Raw genomic sequence first — 11694 nt, forward strand, 5'->3', positions numbered from 1 at the left:
AGGTTGGGATTTTCAGACCTGTCGAATGAACTGTTACTTTCATATGGCAAACCATGTGTGTTAAAACTTGTGACAAGGCCCGTTTACTATACTGAGAAGCATCAACAGGTTTGTCTTTACTTGCAGAGTGGCAACCACTACATTACAGTTGCGTTGCTGCAATGGTGATATAGCATATAATATACGACGTATGGTATCCTATAAGGAGCAAGTAAGACACAAACGTGCTTTCATTCATGAGTCATACGTATGCTCGGTGACAATTATGATCCTGCGCTTTTGCGATTTGGTTGGTTCGTTGTTGGGTTTTCATGTCCCTTTAACCTATTTCGTTATTCGGGGCCGATTTAGTTTTGTTTCCTTTCTAAGTTTCTGCGTTTTCGCGAGGCGAGAAGGTTTTTTTTTTTTGAAGGGACCTTCGCATATTTGGCACTGTTGTCGTTGCTGTTGGTAAGCAAAACAAAGAAACGTGACTCTGAATGTCAAGGATGACTGTGAGGGGTTCGTGACTCCGTACGGCAAGACACCTGTGACTGACATCTGTCACTGTGATGTTTATGAGCTACATTGTGATATTAACAGCAACATCGCTGTAACCTCTGTGGCGACATCTGGGACAAATGCAAACGGCGGGCATTTAGCGCATAGCACGTTTTGTCAACACCAGAGTGGTTAACATTGGGATGGTCTCATCAGTCCTGATGGGCGTTCTTCTGACAGAAGTGGAAAGTGTGTGATGCGCATGCATGCCACAACAATTAGGTTGTAACCAACGATGGCTGATAAGTAGGCTCAATTCGAGAAAAATGTCCCAAATTTACCATCTCGGTCAACAGTCCGCCTTGTAATTATATGCCTCGAACATAAAAAACAATCAGTTTACAAAATGAATCGAATTTCAAAGTAAAAAGTATCCCTTTTCATCAGGGTTTTGCCTCGTTTACAACTCGTTGCCACTGTTCTCTCCTACTGCAAAGGTCGGTTCCATGCTACAGCTTCCTTGAATTCCGGTCAGCATTCTTGAATATGGCCGATGTTTATTTCTCGTGGCAGGTCACACAAGCAAACATGGTTTGGGAAACTTGTCGGAAAGGAGATCATATTTGGTTCAAGTTTACATATATATATTAATCTCTCTTCTGTCAGGGGAGGGGGTGGGAGGGCGTAGGGAGGCAGAGGCTTAAAATCGGGATAACCTAAGGCTAAATTTGAACGCTCCTGTAACCGTTTTTATAACTCTGCTGCAGGCGGCCTAGAAATGTCAACACTTGGGCAATGTGGCACAGAAATCCTTTGCAGGTCAAGTTTGGATTGAACGAATTTAATCTTCAAGTAAATGTGGCATTCTAGTTTGATGGAGAACGGTGTCCTCGGCACAGTTTTCTGTTCACATGATACAGGATTTTCATGTAGGCTAACACTAGACTAGTATACTGTCCAACCTGTGTATAACGACCACCACCAAAACTGAGCGGTCTTTATAGAACGGTGAATAATATAGAAAAAAAACTTCGTCGGCGATTGTTTTGGGTGGTCGTATTAGGCAGGTGGTCGTTGTCCGAGATGGTCGCTTGGGCCGATTTCATTATAAGACTGCAAAAAGTGTGTATAAGAACCCAGGTATGATGCTGTTTCTAAAATTGTCTACCAAAAGCTACCATGGGTGATTACTGTTCTGGTGGTGTTGGCATTCAGTCCTTCAAGTTCAGGAAATCTGCATAGACGTTTTGACCCCCTCAGAAAATAATTAAATAGCGGGATTTGATGGAATACGGACACGCTCCGCATACAAATAAGATGCTGAGCGTTGTACAAACTAAGAGATTTTTTTTTCTGAACGTCACATGGGCTCGGATTGGTTTTTTTTCTTCTCCATTTATGTAACATCAGATTTAAACCATGTTTAGTCTTCGGAATCAGACATAACATCAGCTTAAAAGGAGGAAAAAACGACTGCAAGCACAGGGCATGACAGCTTGGGAGGAGACAGAATATATATATATATATATATGGTGTACCTGCGGGAACACAAAACATAGGAAAAAGCACAAAGACGATTAGGGGTTATGTCGCTTGACTCGAAATGTCAAATCATCATCTGTTGTTTTTGCCAGAGCAGCTCAGGAAAGGGTAACAGTGTCTGCAGGCAATGCTGCTAAGGTGTCTATGGGCAAAGTCTGTTTTGCAAGTCTGGTTTTTTTTAACCAGTTATTGACCATGTCTTTTCCAGAGTTTTATGACGCAGAGCGAGAGAGGGAGAGACAAAGACTGTGAGAACCGGAGAGAGAGAGAGAGAGAGAGAGAGAGAGAGAGAGAGAGAGAGAGAGAGAGAGAGAGAGAGAGAGAGAGAGAGAGGTGTATCAGATTATTCTTTACAACTGATAATGAGGGAAACTCGCTCTCTCTCTCAATCTGTTTTGTATTCACTATTGGCGACTTTTATCCTCTGATTTACTAATACGCATCATAGTGCACTCGATCCAGTAACGTAGCACTATGAGCTGTCTACTGAAGAGACTGACGAGGAACGCTAGATCTTATAGGCCTATACTCAGCATCGAACTCATTCCAGCTTAATTATCCAACCGAAGAAGTAATTGACCTTGAACCTCTTTGTCCAGACGGAATGACCCCATTACCATCACAGGTCAGGTTGCGGTCAGTTTGTTGTGACATGGACGGCCCGCCTGCCGAGGTCAGCTACTTGACTGGAGCAGACGACTTACTGGACAGCTGTGTGTTCATGGCGGCCATTCAGTGGTACTAAAATCAATACTAGCACGGCTGACTTGTTGCTGCTGGCTTACGATCTGTTCAGACGGCCTTTTAAGAGATTGTGCCTTCTTGGTACATCAGTTTCAGAGAGAGAAATAAAGAGAGAGAGAGAAGGGGGGGGGGGCAGTGAGTGAGAGAGAGACTGAGAGAGAGAGCTTGATTAGTAAAGGACCGCTGAGAGAGAGAGAGAGAGAGAGAGAGAGAGAGAGGTGGGTTCGAATTCAGCAGGTCCCCGGGTGCGAAACCTCCCATGTTTTTTTTGCAAACACCCCCTCAACACAGTTTCCAAACCTTTTTTTTTTTTATATATAGGAATAAAGCTCCACTCTGCGACACGTTGCCATGAGCCTGTCAACCGTAACTGAACCGGTTTCATACTCCATGAAACCAACCTTCATCAAAGCAATAATAATAATAATATGGGAGATTTATAGAGCGCTTCGGCTCAAGTTGACGTTCTCTAAGCGCTTTACAATGAATTGGTGAGAGGTCAAGGCAGGTGAAGTACCGGCCCCCGTAGCGCAGTGGTTAGCGCATCGGGCTGCGGGCCGGGAGGTCGTGGGTTCGAATCCCATCAGGGTCATGTGGGTTTTTCGGGCTACGGTCGGCTCCTACCCAGACTGGAAGTGCTATGGTTCCAATGGGAAGGCTGGAATCACACAGCCGAGTGTCATTCACTTAACGAATGCGACTTTGAGGGTGCTCAGGTTCTGTATACCTGACCAACACCGCAGGTGCGGCAGTTCTCGGGCCTGGTTGACACCAGGATATATTATGACAGTAAGCGTAGAGTGCTGCCCTGTCACGTAGTCTCAAACCAAATTGGAAATCCATAGCATCATCATTATAATCATCCTCATCTCATTAATCATCCAAAACTATAAAATGTCCTTGTTCTTGTGGCCCTTCATGCCCGGAGCTCTCATGGTGACCTTGGTCTCAGTGTTCCTGTTCCATCCTTCCCTGAATAGTACTTCTGCTGTCAGTCTTCAACGTGTGACGTTCTGGGGGGTCGACGGAGGGACGTGGTGGCGGTCTGCTCTCTGGAGGAGACGCTCACTTAGTCTGGCTCCGCGACTTAGCAGTCAATGTCGTTAGTAGGGGGCATAGTAGGTAGTGGGCTGAGTCCGTTAGCTCGGGACAGACCCACTACTGAACACCGTCGAAGTGACTCAGCAGAAGTGCAGTGTCAACTTCCGAGGGTTGCCTACCGCAGCGACCCGACATCCCTCCCTGGAGCGTCTGTAAAATCGACAGGTCTGGCAGCGGAACGAAATTCAGATGTGGATGGAGCAGCGAATGCAGGGACGGGGCGGCGTGAGAACACCGGAACAAGGAACAGGTGTAAGGACAACAAAAAAAAAGACAAAAAAAAAAGGCAGGTGAAGTAGCCCGCACGTTGAACATCTCTCATGCTTGGTATTTTCGTGTTTCTATAACCCACCGAACTCTGACATGGATTACAGGATCTTTTCCGTGCGCACTTGGTCTTGTGCTTGCGTGTACACACGGAGGTGGTTAAGTCACAAGCAGGTCTGCACATAAGTTGACCTGGAAGATCGGAAAAATCTCCACTTTTAACCCACCAGGCGGCAGCGACCGGGATTGGGACACGACCTTCCGATGAGGAGGCCGACGTCTTACCACCACGCCACTGCGCCCAATACCACCAGGCAGCTCATTCTCTCTGAAAAAAAATTAAATCCCAAAAATGTGTCAACCTTTCTGTAAGAGCAAGGTCAGGAGTGGGGTCCCCGAAGTGCACTTTACTCAAAAAGCCATATAAATGTACTGCTGTGTGTGTGAGTATGTTTGTGTGTGTGTGTGTGTGTGTGTGTGTGTGTGTGTGTGTGTGTGTGTGTGTGTGTGTGTCCGTAGCACAGACGATCCGTATACAGGCTGATACATCATACAGGCTGAGTCAGACCAGGTTCCTTGACTATTCATTGAAGCAAATCCAGAGTCAAACATTTAAAAAAAATATTTCTAAACATTGACACAATTCCACAAGCGGAATGCCTGAGAACAAAGAAGGAGAATAAGGACACGAGAACCTCTTCAAAAGGTAAATACAAGTAAGCCTCAACCCTTTGGTGCACTCCTGCAATTTCAATGGGAATGCAATTTTCTTTCAAAACACCTTTTCAGGTCGACGAGGGTGCAAAGGGTTTGCGTCGTTCAAAGTATTATTGTACACGCCTCCCCGAATACCCGCAGAAAAGTTTACAATCTTGCTAAATTCCACAAATACCGTACTTAACCCGCAGTGGCAGAACACGCCCAGTCTTAGACATAAGATCTAAAGAAGTTTACGATTATTCGGTCAAAAATGGGACAAGGAACGGACAGCGAGATTCGACGGAAAGCATACGGTTCTGGAAATGCATCGTTTCAAATGCGTTATTTGAACTTTTTTTTAAAGTTGTTGTTTTCGCCCCTTATATTTTATGTCATAATTATGAAACTAACCCCGTGTAAATAAAAACTGAAAAGCCGCCCAGGTTGGTGTGGGTCTTCGGTTTCCGCAAGAAGAAGCTCGTTGCCTGTGTCGTTGCCCCATACTGAATGCGCTAAAATGCTGTTTTCTGTCAAGGATTCGGAGAGACAAATATAGGAAAAACGCATGTCAACAGTTTGATGAAAAACGTTTGTCGATTATAATCTAGATGTTGACAATAGCCTGGGCACCAACATAATATACTGAACATAGGTGTCGGTGGGTCAGGGGAGAGCATTTAATGTACAGTTACTAATCAGAGGGATTTTGGAACAAAGTCGAAATTTGGCGGGCATGCACTACACGCCCTAAGAAAAGAAAACAAGTCGCGTGAAGCGAAATTACTATATTTATTCTCTGTCGAATGCCATTGAACGCACTGCATGACTTTGTGTTAACCAAGACAATATTGCTATGTCAAAAGTGCTGACACGTTAACGTGCAAACTGCAGGCTGAAAGTGACAAGGCAGTATAGCGCAATAGCGTTCTGTATTCTTATTTACTTTCTGAGCTTGTTTTGCATCCAAACATAACATATCTATATGTTTTTGGATTCAGGAAATGATAAAGAATAATATAAAATCATTTAATTTGGATCAATAACTGAAATTTTATTTTCAATTAGAATTTTCAGATTTTCAATTACCAAACTAATTAATAAATTATTAAGCTTTCAAGCTAAAATGCAATCCCATAGCTCGGGCTTCGTGATTGCATGACCAAAATGTCAATCAATTTTAATGAAAAATGACGTCACCACAGAGCAAAACGAGCAGGGATGTCATCCGGTAGAACTTCGATGCAAAGTTTCATAAAGATCCGTCCGGTAGTTTTCCTGGAATTGATGTCCACACACACACACACACACACACACATACATACATACACACACAGCAATGCCATCGTCTCGATTCCCCGTACCCGCTATGTTAAAACATTCAGTCAAAGTTGACTAAATGTAACAACCTTTGACGCTTACATGAATTATGCACAGACTGACCGACTTTGCTGCAAGCCGTGTGAATGACGTTGCCCCTGGTGACGAGACGTCAGTCTATTCACGCTCGTCACACCAACGGAAGCCATCTCGCCGAATACATTGCGGTTGTCTCACCACCATAAATGGTTTTGTTTGTGTTGCTGTCGCGGCATTTTTAACAAGACTTCAAAGTGCCAGCTGCACGTGTTAGTTTATGTGAACGAACTCCTTTTGACAACTTGAGGATGCGGTTTTGAGATTTAATGACGACTTAAGCATTGTTAACAGTGTCTGGGTTTCCGTTTGTTTAGGCTGTTAATGTTTGTCGGTGAATCTGAATACGCAAACTGGCCCTGGTTCAACAAGCTTTTTAGTGCTGTCTGGCGGACATTTTTCGCCGTGTCAGCCAAACTCAGTTGCCTTAACTCAACAGTTCTTTGAAGTATACGGACAAACAAACAACAAGAAGGGCAAAGCCCATACGACTCACATGCTTGACCTTGACCTTTACAGGTCAAATAACTAAACCTAGCAGTGACATCATACACTAAGAACTGCTTTACACATTTTTCCTACCAAAATACATGTGACCTTGACCCAAGGTCAAGGTCATCCAAGGTCATGCAACACAAAGCTGTTAATTCAAGACATAGGAAGTACAATGGTGCTTATTGGCTCTTTCTACCATGAGATATGGTCACTTTTAGTGGTTCACTACCTTATTTTAGTCACATTTCATAAGGGTCAAAGTGACCTTGACCTTGATCATATGTGACCAAATGTGTCTCATGATGAAAGCATAACATGTGCCCCACATAATTTTTAAGTTTGAAACAGTTATCTTCCATAGTTCAGGGTCAAGGTCACTTCAAAATATGTATACAATCCAACTTTGAAGAGCTCCTGTGACCTTGACCTTGAAGCAAGGTAAACCAAACTGGTATCAAAAGATGGGGCTTACTTTGCCCTATATATCATATATAGGTGAGGTATTTAATCTCAAAAACTTCAGAGAAAATGGGAAAAATGGGAAAAATAGCTCTTTTTTAGACAACATTTATGGCCCCTGCGACCTTGACCTTGAAGCAAGGTCAAGTTGTTATGTATGTTTTTTGGGGCCTTGTCATCATACACCATCTTGCCAAATTTGGTACTGATAGACTGAATAGTGTCCAAGAAATATCCAACGTTAAAGTTTTCCGGACGGCCGGCCGGCCGGCCGGACGGACGGACGGACGGACGGACGACTCGGGTGAGTACATAGACTCACTTTTGCTTCGCATGTGAGTCAAAAATGAAATGACAAACAGAAAATGGATGAAGTCAGGAATCGCAACAACAACAAAAACAAGAAAAAAAGATAATGGAGGAATAACACTTCTTTTTATATTTAGTCAAGTTTTGACTAAATATTTTAACATCGAGGGGGAATCGAAACGAGGGTCGTGGTGTATGTGCGTGTGTCTGTCTGTGTGTGTGTAGAGCGATTCAGACTAAACTACTGGACCGATCTTTATGAAATTTGACATGAGAGTTCCTGGGTATGAAATCCCCGAACGTTTTTTTCATTTTTTTGATAAATGTCTTTGATGACGTCATATCCGGCTTTTCGTGAAAGTTGAGGCGGCACTGTCACGCCCTCATTTTTCAACCAAATTGGTTGAAATTTTGGTCAAGTAATCTTCGACGAAGCCCGGACTTCGGTATTGCGTTTCAGCTTGGTGGCTTAAAAATTAATTAATGACTTTGGTCATTAAAAATCTGAAAATTGTAAAAAAAATTAAAAATTTATAAAACGATCCAAATTTACGTTCATCTTATTCTCCATCATTTTCTGATTCCAAAAACATATAAATATGTTATATTTGGATTAAAAACAAGCTCTGAAAATTAAATATATAAAAATTATTATCAAAATTAAATTTTCCAAATCAATTTAAAAACACTTTCATCTTATTCCTTGTCGGTTCCTGATTCCAAAAACATATAGATATGATATGTTTGGATTAAAAACACGCTCAGAAAGTTAAAACAAAGAGAGGTACAGAAAAGCGTGCTATCCTTCTTAGCGCAACTACTACCCCGCTCTTCTTGTCAATTTCACTGCCTTTGCCATGAGCGGTGGACTGACGATGCTACGAGTATACGGTCTTGCTGAAAAATGGCATTGCGTTCAGTTTCATTCTGTGAGTTCGACAGCTACTTGACTAAATATTGTATTTTCGCCTTACGCGACTTGTTTGTTTTAAACAAGAAAGGTTAGGTAACTTAGTTCTTGGTTAGCTGAGGGAAAAACACATGCTCTCTGACGCATCACACGTGGTAGAAAAGATCCTCCGATTAAATTTCGAGCCAGCGAGCACAAGAGGAACAGTCAAGAATAAAAGCATCACAACCAGTCCATTGTTTGATCGCAAGCCTGTTATGTTTGCAGAGTTTTTACGGATAAAGTCAGAAATGCTTTACAATTACAGAGGAAAATATGGCAAAATTACTCATACAAAATCGTTGGTTAATTCGTGACTTCCATTGCGCTGGAAATATTGTTTAATTTTCCAGCCTTGAAAAATAATTAAACAAGAAGAGCAAACGCTCGATCGAGTCACTTTCGCAGTTCTGAATATTATATGAGGCATCAGATGGACAGGAAGAAATTGCTATTCACAACACAATGAGTCACGTTCACATAAAATTTGAGCCCGGTCACTTTTATAGTTTCCGAGAAAAGCCCAACGTTAAGTTGTGTGTTGCCGAACAGAAAAGGCTAGTTATCTCCCTTGTTTTTCTGATAACGTTCGTAAAAGGCTACAGATGTAAATACTTTGATGTAAAGAATAATCCTACAAAGTTTCAATCACATCCGATGAACTTTGTCAAAGATATAAAATGTCTAATTTTTCCTTTGACGCTGACCTGTGACCTTGAAAAAGGTCAAAGGTCAACGAAACCATCGTTAAAGTGTAGAGGTCATTGGAGGTCACGACTAAACAAAATATGAGCCCGATCGCTTTGATAGTTTCCGAGAAAAGTCCAACGTTAAGGTGGTGTCTACGGACGGCCGGCCGGCCGGCCGGCCGGACAGACTAACACTGACCGATTACATAGAGTCACTTTTTCTCAAGTGACTCAAAAAGAAATACTGCATTTCAAAGTTATACAGCTAAACAGACGACGCCCACAACCTGGTGAAAATAGCCTCAGACACTTCTGGCAGTTAGAGCAATCGCTTCACACCTGCTTCAGGGGAGCATGGAAATAGCGAAGTTCATCAGCCAAGTGGCGTTATTTCGTTTCCAGTCTTTTTAGACTCCTAACGAGAGAGAAAAAAAAAGCGCTGGGAATATCAGAGGACTTCCGTGTCTGCGTCTGGTATCAAACAGGCGTTATTGTCCTGTTTCCTGATTGTTCTTGCATTGAACAGGCTTGCACTCAACACGTAAAACCCCATTCCAGAATAGTGTAGAATCGGTCGCAAAAACTGCGCTATGTACAGCCGATGTTAATAATTCTGATTTTGTGTGTGCAAGAAAATGTAGGAAGAGAGCACAAACTCTACAGTATGGCTCGTTCATGTTTTGTGGTTGAGCTTCATTGATGATTGAACCCGTTATGAATGGGTTACACTAAATGTGCTCTCTGTTTCTTTGTTTTTGCTGGAAAAAGCAAAGTTTCATTTTTGTTTGAATTTGTGCATGATGCCGCATGCATGTCACAATTAGAAAAGAGAAAAAAAGGTCAGACCGTTATCAATAAGCCTTAGAAGAATTATGACTTTTGAAGTGTTTTTCGTGTACAATAAAACTGAATAGCCGCACTCATATAGTGACTACAACAGCGTCAATCAGTTGCCGATATATATATAAATATGATTTTGACCCAAGACTCGACATTAAACTGCATATCAATTTAGATAGCTCTCTATTTCCAATGGGAATCCAGCAGGCTCAAAGCCGGTGTCACGAACTGAAAACTCTGCCTGAACAATCCTTCTGATTGCGGTCAATGCGCATGCGCCAACATGGGGAAATTAATCAGGTCGTGAACAACCTAACTCAGGGGCGGAGCAGTTAAGCCAGAGGAGGGGGGGTTACAACTTGGGGTCCAGGGGTAGACCCCTTGTGGGGTACATGGGCAAGGCCCCGTTGGGGGGTCTGGTGGGCTTTGCCCCCCAGAAGCTGAAGAGTTTTAGCTATTTTATGAACAATTTATGGCTTATCCTTGATTTTAAACATGATCAACTGGTGTCATCAGCCACTCATTATTTCTTTTAAAGTTAGTATTAATATTGTTTTGGTTTTTTTGGACAGCCGGGGGGGGGGGGGGGGGGATTCCGGAAGCCCTGTAACACCCCCCCCCCCTAACTGTAACCCTAACCCTTACCCTAACCCTTACCCTAATCCTAACCCTAATCCAATCCCATGGTTCGTTCGGTCAAAGAGTCGCGGCATTTTTAAGTCCAAGATTGGTGCAAGCGCATTGACCGCAATGAGAAGGATTGTTCAGCAGATGTTTCAGTTCGTGACACCGGCCATGGAATGAACGACAAAGGGACACAATCATACATATTGTCGGCAGATATCAGATCAACCTGCAACACTTCAGCTGTGGAAAAGGCTCCTGATAGACATGACTGTGAAACATAGTCAGCAGTGTTTCTACATTGATTTCTTTTGATTTATGTTTTACATACAGCTCTTCGCCAAAGAAGCCGACAACAATCTGAGATGATATACAACAATCAATGCAATTGAATTACCGATACGCGTGACAAACTTTACGTTTATTATATGGATGTGTGTGTATGTGTGTGTGTGTGTGTGTGTGTGTGTGTGTGTGTGTGTGTATGTGTGTGCGTGCGTGTATGTGTGTGAGATTGAGAAAGAGAGAGAGAGAGAGAGAGAGAGAGAGAGAGAGAGAGAGAGAGAGAGAGAGAGAGAGAGAGAGAGAGAGAGAGAGAGAGCGAGATGATGGGGATTAACTTTATTTTATACTAGGATAGAGGTTTAAGGCTACGCCTTTTCTGACAACCTGTCCTTACATCTAGATGATACAAAATTCGTATAAATCACAAACATAAAATCAAACAAACAGAGAGATAGAGAGAGAGAGAGAGAGAGAGAGAGAGAGAGAGAGAGAGAGAGAGAGAGAGAGAGAGAGAGAGAGAGAGAGAGAGAGAGAGAGAGAGAGAGAGAGAGAGAGAGAGAGTACGGCAATTTAACTAATTTCAGGTTAACATCTCTTATTGTGTATCTTGTTGGTTGTTAAACCTAGTTGACATCATTATCATCATCGTCGCCATCATCATTGCCATCAGTCTTCATCGTGCATGCCTTTGGATCTATTGCAACATATACGTGGCCGGAGCGAAATTTTGTGGGTCAAACGTCTCAGATGACGACAGATCATCACGTCAGATTTCGGTCAAACGCACGGTCTGAATTG

This window comes from Littorina saxatilis, linkage group LG2 (genome assembly GCF_037325665.1).
Source record: "Littorina saxatilis isolate snail1 linkage group LG2, US_GU_Lsax_2.0, whole genome shotgun sequence".
NCBI lineage: Eukaryota > Metazoa > Mollusca > Gastropoda > Littorinimorpha > Littorinidae > Littorina > Littorina saxatilis.